This window comes from Spea bombifrons, chromosome 5 (genome assembly GCF_027358695.1).
Source record: "Spea bombifrons isolate aSpeBom1 chromosome 5, aSpeBom1.2.pri, whole genome shotgun sequence".
Classification (NCBI taxonomy): Eukaryota; Metazoa; Chordata; class Amphibia; order Anura; family Pelobatidae; genus Spea; species Spea bombifrons.
Genome location: NC_071091.1, coordinates 29,502,396 through 29,517,552, shown reverse-complemented (window position 1 = coordinate 29,517,552; position 15,157 = coordinate 29,502,396).

Here is a 15,157-nt window from a genome sequence, read left to right as displayed (position 1 = left end):
AAATCCTGAATCATTTAAGAATGTACACAACATGTAAGTCTATATCTTCACATAAGACTTCTTTAAAAACCTCACACCATATATTTGCTTATGAAAAGGAGTTTTAGTTTCTTGTTATACTTATAATATATAATATTTCTGGTTAAGTAGTTTATGATATACTTCGCTAAACAATGTGACATGCCCCAGTGTCAGACAATGACAGATTAGCTAATCAGTTCTGCCTAGACAGTGCTGGATGTTACTATGCATGCATGCTAAAACACAATGAAAAGCTGAAAGAATACATTATACTAGAACGTATCGATCAACCTCAAAGTGCAGCTCCTACACGGAAAGAAATGTCAAAACACTCAAGTATTGAAGAGCACTTGTTGCAGTCACAGCTTTTAGCATAATTGAATTTAAATGAACTATAGTTTGTGCTGTATTTTCAGTAAAAGGTTGGGTGGATAGTCGAATTAAGGGTTAACTCGTCCTCGTTAAACTTATATGCCCTTGCTATAATTCGACAAATTGACACTCCTATTTAAAGCTACATAAATAGTACCCCGCCTCATACGCAATGGGGGGTATATGCCCCAAAGGGTGGTAGTAGGTAGAAGGAGATGGTACTGCATCTCCAATTACTTAAATAGGCTCCACACAGTTGAATGGGGCCCTCTGGGGTTGTTAGTTGATATTTGCAAATTGGAACTTAAGTCAACTTGCGAGTTGCCTGCTTTAATAAATTCACATGCACTCTCATACACTTGCATCTCCTGCATTTCCATTAAAAAAAAAAAAAAAAAAAAAAAAACGATTTCATGAATTTGCGAGTTGGACATTAGTCCAACTCATGCAAGTTTACTGTTTCAGATTTATGTATAGATCTTTTATACACAAACGTGACATCAGACATGGTTAGGAACTTGTGAAGTGGCAGGAAACTCTCTGGCTGGATTATATCACCAAAACCTCAAATTTCTATGATGTTTAATCACTCTAAGCCATCTTTGTTGGTGACAAAAGTTAGGCAAGGCATGTGTCAAGCCATCACAATAGTTCCATTATGACCATAGAAAATTGAATAAATATGAGTTATCTGGCTCAAAATATAAGCAGCCAAAAATGTATTTTTTTTTCTCACTTTGTGAACTTTCAACACAACTTGAAAATTGCTGACCTTTAACAATATTCCTTTTAATTTATTTTTGAAAAATGCCACAGAGTACGACTCAGGGGAACAAAATTCTCTAACATAAACTGAGGGATATTCATCTGCCTTCTGTACTTGAAGACAGAATAAGAACAGCATACATCCCTAGCTATAAAACAGAATTTGGAAAAGAGCTCTTATATAACAAATTCTGACTTCAAGAACATTGAACATTCAAGAATGTTATTCTGGCTTCTCAAAAGGACGGAGCCACAAGGACAGCCTCTCCCCCGTTCCTCCAATCAGGAGAGATGGTGTGTCCAGAGGCTCTGGATGTGGATGTTCACTGGAAGTTGTCCACAAAGAAAGAAGACTTTTTTGAGCAGCATACAAAAAAAATAAACAAGAACAAGAAGATGCAACAAAAAAAGTGGAGAAGGCAAGGAGACATTCAGGGAGACCATGAAAGGGAGTGAATGAGAGTGTGAGAGAATGAGAGAGTGATTGAGTGTGAGTGACAATAAATATTGTTTCTGAACGTAAAAAGTCCTCTGATTTTCTTCCAAGCTGAAAGAGCAGGAAAGAAAATTAATGGTTTGGAAACGAATGGACCAAAAATGAAAATAAACATCCATTCTAACTATTTTTTTCAATATACACCAGAGCTGTAGCTAAGGATCTTGGTGCCGATTGGTGTTGATTCATTTTATGGTTGTTTTCTTTTGGAAATCAGTAAATATTCATGGAATTCTTACAGAAGATCTAAACATGTTGCTGACTCTGGTATGAGGGCTGATGCTGCTGATAAAATGCCTTAAAAGGACAGTTGACACAAAATAAGAATGCATATTAAAGTACTCCATTAGTATGTTAATACGAATTCTTCAATATTAAAAATAAATAATAATAATTAAGCATTTAACTTAGGTAAAAGTTGAAGTTCTGTATCTGCAGCTGCCCTTCTCCTCTGTGATCTGACAATTTTTGCCAATTATTGAGAGAATTAAACTGCTTTCTATGGACAGATCCCTGCCCACAACATTTGCAAATATGACATACAAAGAGGTGTGTTTGGAGGGGGACACCATGACAGGGATCATACAGCAATCATATGCTTCATTTATTTAAATTGCGCACATATTTTAGAGCCAAATTCATTGCACCTTATTAGGTTTTTGTGCATCCATTGTAGATAGGTTAGCTCTGGAAATTAATTAGAAACTTCATGGAGTTTATCATATCTCAAATGTAACTCAAACTAAATGACATTTAATACTCTTTTTATAGAAACTGAGATTTTGATGGCTGATAAGAATCACTTGGCTCATCTAGACTGCATGGATATATCCAAATTATTTGCACACACCTTGTGCATAAGAATATCTAATTGGTTTGGGTTATACTACCTGTGACTTTATCAGTTGTTTCTGCACTGTGCATCCAGGGGTAGGCTTAGGGTTAGCGGCACTTGGGTATAGTATTTCTTTGGTGCCCCTCTGGTAACTAACACACACAAACTAAGACACACTCACTTTAACACATAGGTACACATACATTCTTTCTCCCAATTCATGATTTTGTACATGAGTTTGTGTAACACTTTAACATTGGCTTTAGTATGTCCACAGAGTATCACTGTCCTTTCTGAGTTGTGGACAGGAAAGATATTAGCATGTCAATCTGGAAGTTGAACAAAAAGGAACTGCAGATTATATGAACTACCACCCAAAAAACGGCCTCATGCATACTTGCAACGGTTAGTCAATGTGCTGAATAGGGGATACATTTGGCAAACGTTGCATTTTGTTGCACCTTTGTACACTGTAGATGTCCTATCTTCCCAGTAGGGGACTGCATCGGGATGCGGGATGCGGGACCCGTCAAAAAAATTGCGGGTGCGGGTGGTTTTTCAGGTTTTGCAGGCGGGAGCGGGCGGTCAGACAATGTACCTGGGGGGTGGGGGAGAATTATGAACCAGTATGTGTGAATGAGGGAATGAATGATTGAGGGAATGGATGAGTATCTGTGAATGATTAGTATCTGTGAATGAGGGATTGAATGAGTATCTGTGACAGAATGTTTGCGGGAGCGGGTGGGATTGGACACATATGTTGCGGGAGCGGGCGGGATTGGACACATATGTTGCGGGAGTGGAACACACACGTTGTGGGAGCGGGCGTCAATGGTCAGAAATTCAGCGGGAATGGGATTAAGAAAACATTCCCGCGCAGGGCTCTGCTTCCCAACATCAATAAGGAAATATCTCATAATATATTATAATGTATTTTTTTGATCATATAAATTATGACAAATATTTTGGCTCAATGAATGTTGTATTTTGGGTGATAAGTAGTTTACAGGCCACTTTTTATGACTTTGCAAATGTGTGTTTCTTAATTTCAATGTCATAATGGCTAATTAGTTAAATGACACATCTGAAAATCCCACTGTTATGGCAGTTCATAAGATCTTAAGTGCCTCCAAGATTATTGTAGGCATAAAGCAGAAGAACTTTCAAAATTGTCTCATGTACGGCATTATCATTAAAGGTCTTTTAAGTGTCTCGGCTAAGCTCTTCCATTTTAAAAAGATTATATTGATGGTCTAATTAGTTTTCATGATCAACAATTCCATTCAAACATTTCCAATCATTGAAACCTTTTCAACCTGAAAACGTTTGATTGAGTTCTCCGGATGTTTACTGAAAGCAGTACGCAAAGAAAGCAAAATAATCCTTTTTAGTTTTTTCAATACACCAGCTAATTATGATGAACAACTTTATCATTAGGACATTTTTCAAAACAATGACCCAAATATCTGCAATCAGTGATGGAACAATTATTTTCCCATATTCAAATATCCTTAAATATACTTTTGTTTTTACTCATACTCTTACTCAATACTCATTTTTATGTAGCTCTACCTAAATTAGTATTCTTTATATAAAAGCAATATCATGTCATTTGTCTAATTTGCTGCGCTTACCGACTGGAGCCTAAAGGCTTACAGCCTACTGTTTCTGCACAGAATTGCCAGAGATCAAACGTTTCATGCGGACATGAAGCATCATAAAGGAGTAGGTCGGGGAGATAGGCCACTGAACGGGAATTAAATTGCTGAGGATTAAGCCATGAAAGCAGGATGATTAATGCTTAGCTATTTATAAGATGCTGAGATCAAACTGGGCAACGCATAGATTAATAGGACAGGGGCACAGATGAATTGTCGCAGAGGTACAATGATTAAACAAAGAGGACACTGATTAATTTTGCATAAATGGGCAACATATGTGCGATTGAGCAGCATGCTTTACTTATTATCATTTGTATCCTATTATCTACTTGTATCTTTTAAACCAAATATTTACAAAATGCTGCTAAATGTTAATACTATCTATTTGTAGGGATAATTCTTATTTAAAATTCAAATCTTTTTGATCCTTTTCAACACTTGTGCCCCTCTTTTCTATGAGCCTGAAATGAGCTGTGTGTGTATTTGTATCAGAGAGATGCACAGCAGTAATGCTATCCTCACAATATGTATATAAATATATAAGCCAATATACACAAATTAATTGGATTGCTCTGGATTTAGAAATATTGAGTTTGATGGCAGATAAGAACTATAAGGAAGTCAAGGAAGCTGTAGGTATGACCATCAATACCATAGCAAAGGATACTCTTGGTATGACCATCAATTCCTGGATGTCCAAGGCAGCTTCTCACCATTGCCTGACCAATTCCGCCATGTTTTATGGAAGATGCTTGAGTGTCAGCTTTCAGTATGGCTGGTTGTAACTAGTGAGGGACCAATTTGAGGGACAGTAAATCATGGCCTTTTTCCTGTTTCTTGTAACCAAGCAGAATGTTGGCTATTCCTGATTGGCTGTTATGTCCTATGTTCCCCTTAGGTTATAAACTAACCCAAATTAAAGTATTTTGTGCCTACTTACAAAAACAGGATCATGGGTACGTCCAGGCTTCTATGCTCTATATATGTTCTACATGTTTAGCCTTTTGACTAAATTGTTTGACTAATACCAAGCTAATTTTCAGGTAGGTGTGTAGTGTATGGCAAACAGGACTCCGGGTGACCAAACGCACTAAAGAAAGCAAGAATTAATCACATGCCCAGAAAATACCATTCAAAAAACACCTATGTAAGGCACAAATATTTGGGATCCCGTCACACTATATGGCCATATATAGCCTAGCCCGCCACTTTGTCAAACCACCCCAAGTTTGGCAAGTCTCAGGACTCCTGGTGACACATCTGATAAAGAAAGAGGTGAGCATCCTAATCCTGGTATCCATTTAGATTTTAAATGTTATAGTAATCTACATAATCTGAAGTGCCAAACACTATTTATACCTGATTGTCTGCACAATGTTGGTTATAGCGGCCATTGCTGACCACAGTAACTGATTCTAATACTAAATCTTCCATAATAAAACTGGTCAGTAGCTAGTTCTTGTAAACCCATTTCAGATATGTACATTCTTACATATTTTTGGCAGAGATCATAATATTTCAATATGGAGGGTTGCAATTATTTGGAATATAATATTACATACCAGATGTACATTTGTCCTTCAAAAGCTTAACACTATATTAATGCTTGATATCTCATTCATAAAACAGAAAAGTCGGTTTGAATTTGGTTTGTCTCCTTAAGGCCAGTACAGAAAAAGGGTTGCTATGGTAGCATCTGATAGCCTAGATTAAGAAAAAAAACATATAAACAAATAACTATGCAAAAGCAAAAAAAAGAGGTCAGAATAAAACTTTACTTGAGGTACTAACACACAGTATTTGAGTACAGCCACGTTAAGACGTAATTAGTCACATGTTTTTGAAGATCATTGCCCTGAGGCCCAGTTGCCCCAAGACCTTTTAGGCAAGACATTCTGCTTTGCTGAAGATCTCTGTACTAAAGCAGGGAGATCACTGACCTCTACAACTGGCCCCGCGAGAGCTGTGGTGAGCCGTATCATCCGATACGGCAATTTGCCCCTAATAAACAGGTGTAAAGACAGACATTACACCAGACCTGTCACCCTAGACGGCCTTAGCCAGAAACTTAGAACGTCACTGCAGAGTCTAAAACAAGCGGGACCCTCAAAAGCCTACCATTCCTGTCATGAACTTTGTATAAAAGTACCTAAAGGCTAAATGGCAATCTCGTAGGCAGGGTTCTCAACTCCTGAAGTGTTTGTATGTATTAATGTATATTTCTGATATATTTGTTGACTGCTCCATTTAAATTGCACGGCACTGCATAATTTGTTGGCGCTTAATAAATAAAAGGTAATAATAATAATATGGTATCATAACTACTGTGTGAAGAACAGTTAAAATATGCAATAATGGTTATGATGCATGCCTTTCACATGCCTTCATTGTTTACCACAAGCATGTTGGTGTTAGGTTTGTCGCATGGACTTCTGGTGTACACATTTGGCATTCTCATACTATCATGACTATAAAACCGCCTGGGACAGACCAGCATTGCCTGTTCTTTGAGACAGTTCTCTTTGTGCTTTGGTGTGTTTTCCACACATGGCGTCCCGAACATGTCTGTATTTAGAGCACTCCCACCTTATCCTGCTACTGTTTATTTTTTGGTACAGCAATTTGGTGTATGCGCAGCCTACTCTGCAGTGTTGTCCTGAGACCTCCTTCTACTCTGTATTAGATGGTGTCAACATCCTGTTTGTCCACTTACCTCTTAATCGAGAGGGCCACTTAATTATTAGATGTCCTAGCAGAGGAGTTATACTTATAGCTTATCACAGGCACACCACGATCTAAAAGCTTGATGCTATTTCTTATACATCTCAACTTCCTTAGGGGTACCATGAAACCAGCAAAGACACGTACAACATATGATGATACTGTGACTTAGATTTTGACTGACTTGTTCATAGTTGAAAAAAAGGCCCATGATCCATTTCACTGGGGGGGGGGCATATCTTATCTTATTGCTGGTTTTAGATTGAGTGATATGTGGCCTTTGTAGTAAATGAAAGGTTTGTGTGACTATTCTCTGTAGTTCTGTTATTGCTTTGTTGGATTTATCAATGTGTTATGTATATAGAGGCAGCTTGCTATTTTATAGTGATAAGAATTTTTTTATAATAGTCCAACACACATTTAGACTACCATTACATAGTTAAACAAGTATAATGAACCTTAGCCTTAAGCACCTACTAAAAGAGTCCACTAAGAAGGAACACAAAAAATGCAGTAAATTAAAAGTGTTTAGTGCCTCTAGAAGCTTTAGATTGGACTATAAATTGGGGTAAAAACTGTTTTTTTATGGCCCCTGTTTAAATTGGTTGAGTTTATAAGTAATTTGTCATATTCCTTCATGGTGAAAATCCTTTAAGATGAAAGGGAATTTTTGCTATTACAGTTTCCAGCATAGCTAAAGTAACTTATTCAAGCTACTTTAAGTGTGTGCATTTTACTCTTGTAGTAGATGCTCACATCATAGAACCTGAGATTTGTGACATCATGTGGTACAGACAACATTATCTAATCAATGTTCCATCCTGAATTTCTCTCAAAGCAGTCAACAACTCTCGAATTTCTCTTGAAGCAGTCAACAACAATGAGAAACATAACAATAGGGCAACAAGACGCTATAATACTTCCCCAATGGTACACACTAAAAATATATGTTTATATATAAAATGGACAACTATATGTTTAAAAGATATAGCCCACTTTTACATGTAAACTCTATTTATGGTATAGCGCTATAAAATGGACAACTTGGTAAAAGAGTAATAGACTTTCTAGTTACTGGACACTCTTCTCTCTTAAAAAGATGATGTCACAAAAAATGCAATTTTAGTTTGTATTGACTATGTTGCCACCTCAGGCTTACAAATATTTAATTACCTATAATAACCATACCTAGGAACTTTCTGGCTCTGGCTACCCAGAGCCCTCCCAGGTAGGAGGTCCCGGTGACATCAGTGGGTGGTCCTGCTGACATCAGTGGGCGGTCCTGGTAACATCCATGGGTATTCTCGCTGACGTTGTGGGACACATGCTATTGTTGGAGGGGAAGTGGGCAGGGAGTGGGACATGTCGCGATGCCTTTCTGGGGACCCAAAGTTTAACTGCAGTGACCCGGAGACCCAGAGAAGCAGCGCTTCAAATTGTGTTTTTGAGAGAAACCAGGCGAGTTCCCAGGTATAGAATAACACACGGTATATTTTGCAAGTATTCTTCAACATATTCCCCATGTAGTGGATTTCTCCAACCCCTAATATACAAAGTTTCTTGTGTATACACCCTTTATTCTGACCAAGTGATACTGGGTGCCACAAGGAAATCTAGATTTAATGAAGATGTTTGTTAGTGTAATTTAAAGTGGGACTTTGCCATAATACCCTGTTGCATAGTTTCCTTATTTTTCTTTGCTTCAAGGTAGATTGAATGTGACAGATTCTTACAAATTGATTTTTAGAGTTTAATACAACGGCTTATTTCTTCCTCAGTGTTGTAGTATTTATGGGATTTTGTGTTTGTTGCTGTGGCAACACAAATATGTTTTCATTATCTATCATGTTTATGAGACCAAGAAATATGCATTTTACTACAGCAGCTGTGAGCACAGGGAATGAAATAGGTTAAGTGTAAAATGCATTTGCTTATATGCATTCATTTTACTATATATAGGTTGGTTGGAAGCTCAGAAGCCTTGATAAAAATGCCATAAATATGTATAGTGTAGAAATATTAAATAAAGCTAGTAATTTGGTTTTTCTATAATGCAAGTAAGCTGATTGTAAGGGACATGCTAAGGTTCCTCTATAAAGTTCAACATGTTTACACCGATGATGTCATAGACACATTATTACACAGTGTTATGCATGCTTAGATGTGAAGGAGACAGCCCAGAAGAATGACCTTGAACACTTTTCTTAAGAAACTAACTGCTGCGCAGGTAAGGATTCTCATTCTGTCAGCTCCCAATATAGAAATACATTACATATGAAGTTCCACATATCAGAAGTATGTCCTAAATAGACATCTGTGTCATTGTGTAGTACTAACAGATTTCTGCCAGAGGGCAGCATTTTGTCTTGTTTAGTTGGGATGCCTAGGCTGAGATCATCTATTCCCAAAAAGGCATACCATCACAGCTATGAGGTTAGCCATGTCCTGGTGTATCAGACCAAGTGCTGAGCGGAATCCTTATTGTTATATCAGTCACTTGATTTCTGGACAAAAATTAAATCTGATCCTGGATGTTTTTATACTGCTTGTCCCTTCTCATTTTGAATGCATTGAAGTATACTGGAAATATAAGCTATGAATGTACACGTAGCATATTTTTGGAGTGTATGTATTGGATGTGTAGCAGATCTAAAGTTTTGAGGTCTATCAAACCATGGTACATGTGCTACCTGGAGACACACAGCAAGACAGACAGGTTTTAATGTGATTAAATACCCATTGTTGAAACATTTCAGCAATCAGTGGCATAACCACATTGGTAAATGGGAGGGAGGTGGCAGAATTGGCCAGGCCTTATGCATCGGGGGTTCCAGCTGTTTTACACCCACTGATCCTGGTAGTCTAGTGAGGAGCTAACTGCTTCTTCTTTCAGTATATATTTTCTGCTTCCCAATGGGTTGTGTAGAGATACAGCAAAAACTAGATTGTTATTTAAAAACCCAGTTCTCCTTGAGTTTCTCCCAAAAAGCATCTTGGGTCTATTAAACCCATAGTATATCTTGCTCATTGGCTCTATGCCAACTAGTTAATCTTTCATACAACATTAGGCGTAAGTGATTGAAGAACTGTACATTCCTTACTTGTTAGTAAAGTTATCTGACGGCAAAAGATATGAAGATATAAAATGCTGTTTGAGGACAGTTGTGCTATTGTGAAACAGCAGATTCCATTGTGTGAAGAAACTTTTATTCACTCATCGATTCTCGTTGCTTAAAAGGAAAGAAAGAGAAAAAAAGAAAAGAAAGTTGGATCAATGCTTATACTTTGGGCTGTAGTAGGGAGAGAGTATTTCACAGTAATGGATTATCTACAATAGAATTAGTCTTTTTCACTATTTTTTTTATGTGCTAGCAATTGTTCATTCAGAATAATCTATTGAGAGATTTAATTGCTTTGTTAGAGTAAATAAGATTTAATATTAAGTGTATTACACAAGGACACATACGTCTGGAGAAAAAATTAGTGGAGGACAATTGGTGGGAAATAAATATACTGGATGATATACAGCATGGCTTCATTTTTTAGTGGGGGTCTCACATTCCTTCTTTTGTTGAATGTATTTCGAATTTCCATTTTTAGGTACTCCTTTCAAGGTGATGTGTGAATGATTGAAATTGAAGTCTGGCTGGTGCCTTGTTAATGGATTTTCTTCAGGCACCAGTTACCTTCCACAAGCCTTCTCATAGATACTTGTGGTCTTATACATGTGTATTTCTGTAATCGATTTAGCATTATTAAATGTTGGAGATAAACATTTCCCCATCTTCTTTTTTATGATTATGAATCTTTATTCTGGAAGAGCCTAGCAAGTAAGCTTAATGCCAATACTCAAAATCACCATTGGTGATGTGAGATTGCCATGCAGATCTACCCATAACAAGCAACCTGGGGGACTTTTTCAGGTTTTACTCCTAAGCAACACGATGAGAGATTTAGGCAAGAAACCTCAGCAGATCTATCCTTGGTTGTACAATAAATTAAGCAAGTCGAACACCTTGTTATTACTCCCCACTTTTTAATACATTCCCGATACGTACATTTTTAGAATCTATGTATTGGACATATAGCAGATCTAAAGTACTGTGGGGCAAGCCGTATGTCCCAGGGTTCCAGATGTTCTACACCCTCTAATTTGGGAATGAACATTACCTTGTTCTTTTTTTATTATTATGGATGTTTTTGTAAGATCCAAGCAGGTAAACTTACTACCTCTACTCAAAATCCATTAGTGGTGACAAATCTTGGCAGGGGCCCCCAGCAGATCTACCCATAGCAAACATTGTGACTTAAGAGTTATTCTAGCAGATTTCAGCCCGGAGTGCTCGATGCATTTAGCTATAAGGGAGATGCAGTTTAATTCAGGGGGTTAATTCAGGGGGTTAATTACGTCTACCCATAACCCACACTGCGATGTGAGAGTAAATCTCCACATAAACAAGTCTCTGTACACCTATCATGGGCCAAAATGGCATGAACATTGTATACAAATACATACAGTTTGTAATTACTTTTTTTTGTTATATTGTGTTATATTGTTCTCCAACAAAATTGCCTGTATATATTATTGTAATAGGTAATCAATTATTATTATTTAGACCTCTGTCTATGACCCTAATTATATTTCTACACCAGCAGCGTATACCATGTCCACGAAACTCTATTTGCTTTTTTAATAATTACCACAGCTAGCTTGAGCATTTTGCTAAAGAGTTAGTGTACTTTTCGGAGTACATGTACGTAGTCTGTCTTATCATGTTCTATATCATGTCAATTCTGTATAAAACAAATGACTAGAACGTTATCATTATAACAAAACTAACCTTAGGCTTATATTATTAAGCGCAAGCTCATAAAAGTAAAATACTGACGTTATTAGATAAACGGCTGTGAACGGGCCTCTTTGTTCTTGCCTCAGTATCAATTCATCGCAAATGTTTCAACTTTCTCGTGATCACTATACTTTCTTATAGTGATCTGTGAATCTGCAGAATACAAAAAGATATATTCATACTGAAGCTGTTGAAGTGTCAAACTACTTAAATATTGTAGGGTGGAAGACACATGCAATGTAAAATGAGTGGTGGATATCTGGAAAAACTTTTCCACAGCAGGAAAAGATCATACATTGAAGGAATCAGATAATAACCCTAAAGTTGTTGCAAAGAAATATGTATGACGTTTTAAAGGTATACTCCATACTATAATGCATATAATAACAGAGCGACGCTTTGAATAATCACTTTCTTCCCCTTGCAAATGCATGGAGGGATTTGAGAGAATCTCCCCACTATATGGTTACCTTTCTTTGCTCCCCCCAGCTCTCCTGCTTGCTAGTGCACATAAGCGGCTCCCGCATTGGCTCAAAGTAGCACATGCACAGAAATTACTCCCATTCCTTCCATTAATTTTCCTACAACTGGTTGGCTGCTTCAAGAAGTGATGCCAAATCCAGGCAATGGAAGGGGTAGGTGTGCTACAGCTGTTTACTGTAATTACCTAAATTGGCTAAAGGTAATTACTTTTTGCTACATCCATGTTATAGAATACACATATACACACATACAAAATACACATACTACCGTTCAAAAGTTTGGGATCGCTTAGAAATTTCCTTGGTTTTGAAAGAAAAGCAAATCACCAGAAGCTCATCCTTCAGGCAAAACATTCTCTATATTATGAAGATGGCAGATTTTTAATGGAACATCTTCATAGGCACACAGAGACCAACCGTCACTGTGTTTCAATGGCCCATTGTGTTAGCTAATTCAAGATTAAAAAGGTTAATTGATCATTGATCATTTTATCAAGTATGCTAGCACAGCTACAAATGTCCTTGTTTTCTATAAATGGAGGGGGGTGGTACAGCCCAGGTGGTACATGATGGAGGTTGGACCAGCCCTTTGCGAATAGTTTTAAAACCTACCCAGGAGTGCTAATGTGGCACCTTTCTGATGAGTGGCATCCAGGGTGGACTGCCTTGGAACGTAGCTGCTCACGGCTGGAGGGAAAGCTGCGGTTGAGGTAAGGAGTGAGGGAAGGAGGGAGAAGGGATAGGACGGACTATGACTCAATATACATTACAATGTATAGGTGTTTGCATGTGAGTATGTTTGTATGTATGTCAGCATGAATGTATATGGATAAGTGTGTGAGCATGGACAAGGTTGGCACTGTTAAGCTATTTGAGGACAAAGATGGCACTGGGGAGCTGTTTGGGAACAAAGATGGCAGGGAGAAGCTGTATGGGCACAAGGATGGCACTGTTAAGCTGTTTGGGCAAAAGGATGTTACTGTTAAACTGTTTTAGCACAAATATGGCACTGTATGTATGGCAGAAATGGTGTATGTATGTACAGTAACAGCGGTTACATCTGTGAAATTTCTAGTACAGTTGACGTGGATGACTGATCTTGGTAAAAATGGTTGAATGTCTTTTTTAATGAAAGATTATTATATTTTAAAATAATATAAAATGTATTTGAAATGGTACACCAAACAACAAAATATCCAAGTAGGTAGGTGTAAAATACAGAGAGGGAGAGGTGGCGCTCAAAGTAGAAAGGGGGGGCTAAAGAGGAGGGGGGAACTAAAGTGGAAAGGATGGTGTCATGGGCCCACCCTACTCCAAGCGTGCATGTGACTTGGTTCCAGTGATAATAGGGTTAAAATTCACTATCTGTCTGCCCTAGACCAGAAATAGTGATAACCCCCTCCCCTGCCCTTAATACGACCAACACTTAATTATAATCATATACCTAATATAATAACACTGCCACCACCAAGGTAATTTATAAATGGGGTGCCTTCGTCTCCCAAGCAAATTAGACTAGGAACCCACAGGAGGAGAGTCATGAAGGAAATGATTCTCAAGGCGGAGGGCCAAACCGACAAAAACAACCAGAAATTGTTCTATTGGATGCAGTTTGTTGAGGATCCCTAGACCCAAACCTTAATAGCTGATTCTGTTGCCCATTAATTGGGCATGATGACTTTGGTGTCTTGGCAACTAACCACATCCTCAGTGTTGTACAGACTGGTCACTCCCCTTATCTTCCCCCAACGCCACCCCAATCTATCCCTGCCCTTCCTTTACCTCTTTATCTTCTCAAAGGTGTCCAGTTTGTCTCAGACAGGTGGAAGGCAAGATTCCTAGTTGACAGTAAAGATATATTACTTTTTGAAATCATTGTTACTGGTACTTTAATCGCTGTAATCTTGTGTGCCTGCACTGGCGGGATATTCCAAAAAAGTTAATCTGACAGCTAATTACATATTTTAATTACCGTCATTATGTTTGATGAATATAGAATTTCATTCCATATGTGATGGGGTATTATGTGTACAAAGAGAGCTCCAAATTATCCCACCATACAAGCCACTTGTCATCTACAACCAAACGAGATTTAAGGTTGGATAAGGCAGTGTAGATTTGAGCTTGGTAAAGAGGAGTACGAGATGGAGCTAAGCCAGCTTAGATGATGTAGTCCTCAGAGGATCGGGGGTCTTGCTAAGTCTAGGCTCATTCCTTACTAGAACAAGCTCATCCACCGCTAGATGTACTTGGACAATGTGACTACCCAAGTCCGTGATACTGATTTACTTCATAAGTAACCATTGAAAGTACCAATTAACGAACTGTAGAAAGGGAAATTAGTGCTAGTGTTCTTTGGCATAACCCTATTTTAAGATACACCTTCAAAAAAATGATCCTTTAAGTTGCTGCAGGTGGTATACCACCACAGTAAAATGAATAAATTGTTTGATCTCAGTGCGAAAACATCAATAATGCAAAATTGGATATTTAAACCTTCATTAGCAAAGTATTGTTAGTTTCACAATCTAAAGGGTTTATTATAATGCACATTTTGCTTTTCTTGCGTTACAAGCTACAGGTGATGTTCTTAATTACTATAATAGCAAAGTTGGCTTAGAGCTTTGGGTATGATGGACTTATTAATCACCTATAAAGATTGTAATTAACTGCTTGGATTAGTTCTTGCCAGAATGCGGGAGAAAGGGCCATGCATAATGAAAATGATAGCAAAATCAGCTCTTGCTCTGAGCAATTAAAATAATTGCATTTGATACACAGCACATGCTGAGATTGCTGAATCTTTAGCAGCATTATGGAATGAATGAAACAGGAATATATGCAGCTCATGTATTCTCTTATTTCTGCTAATATATTGTGTTGTGTGCATCAGCATAAAATTCCAGTAGAAATTATTTATTGTGCAAGCTGTACCAGTAGCAGCAAACTCGTGT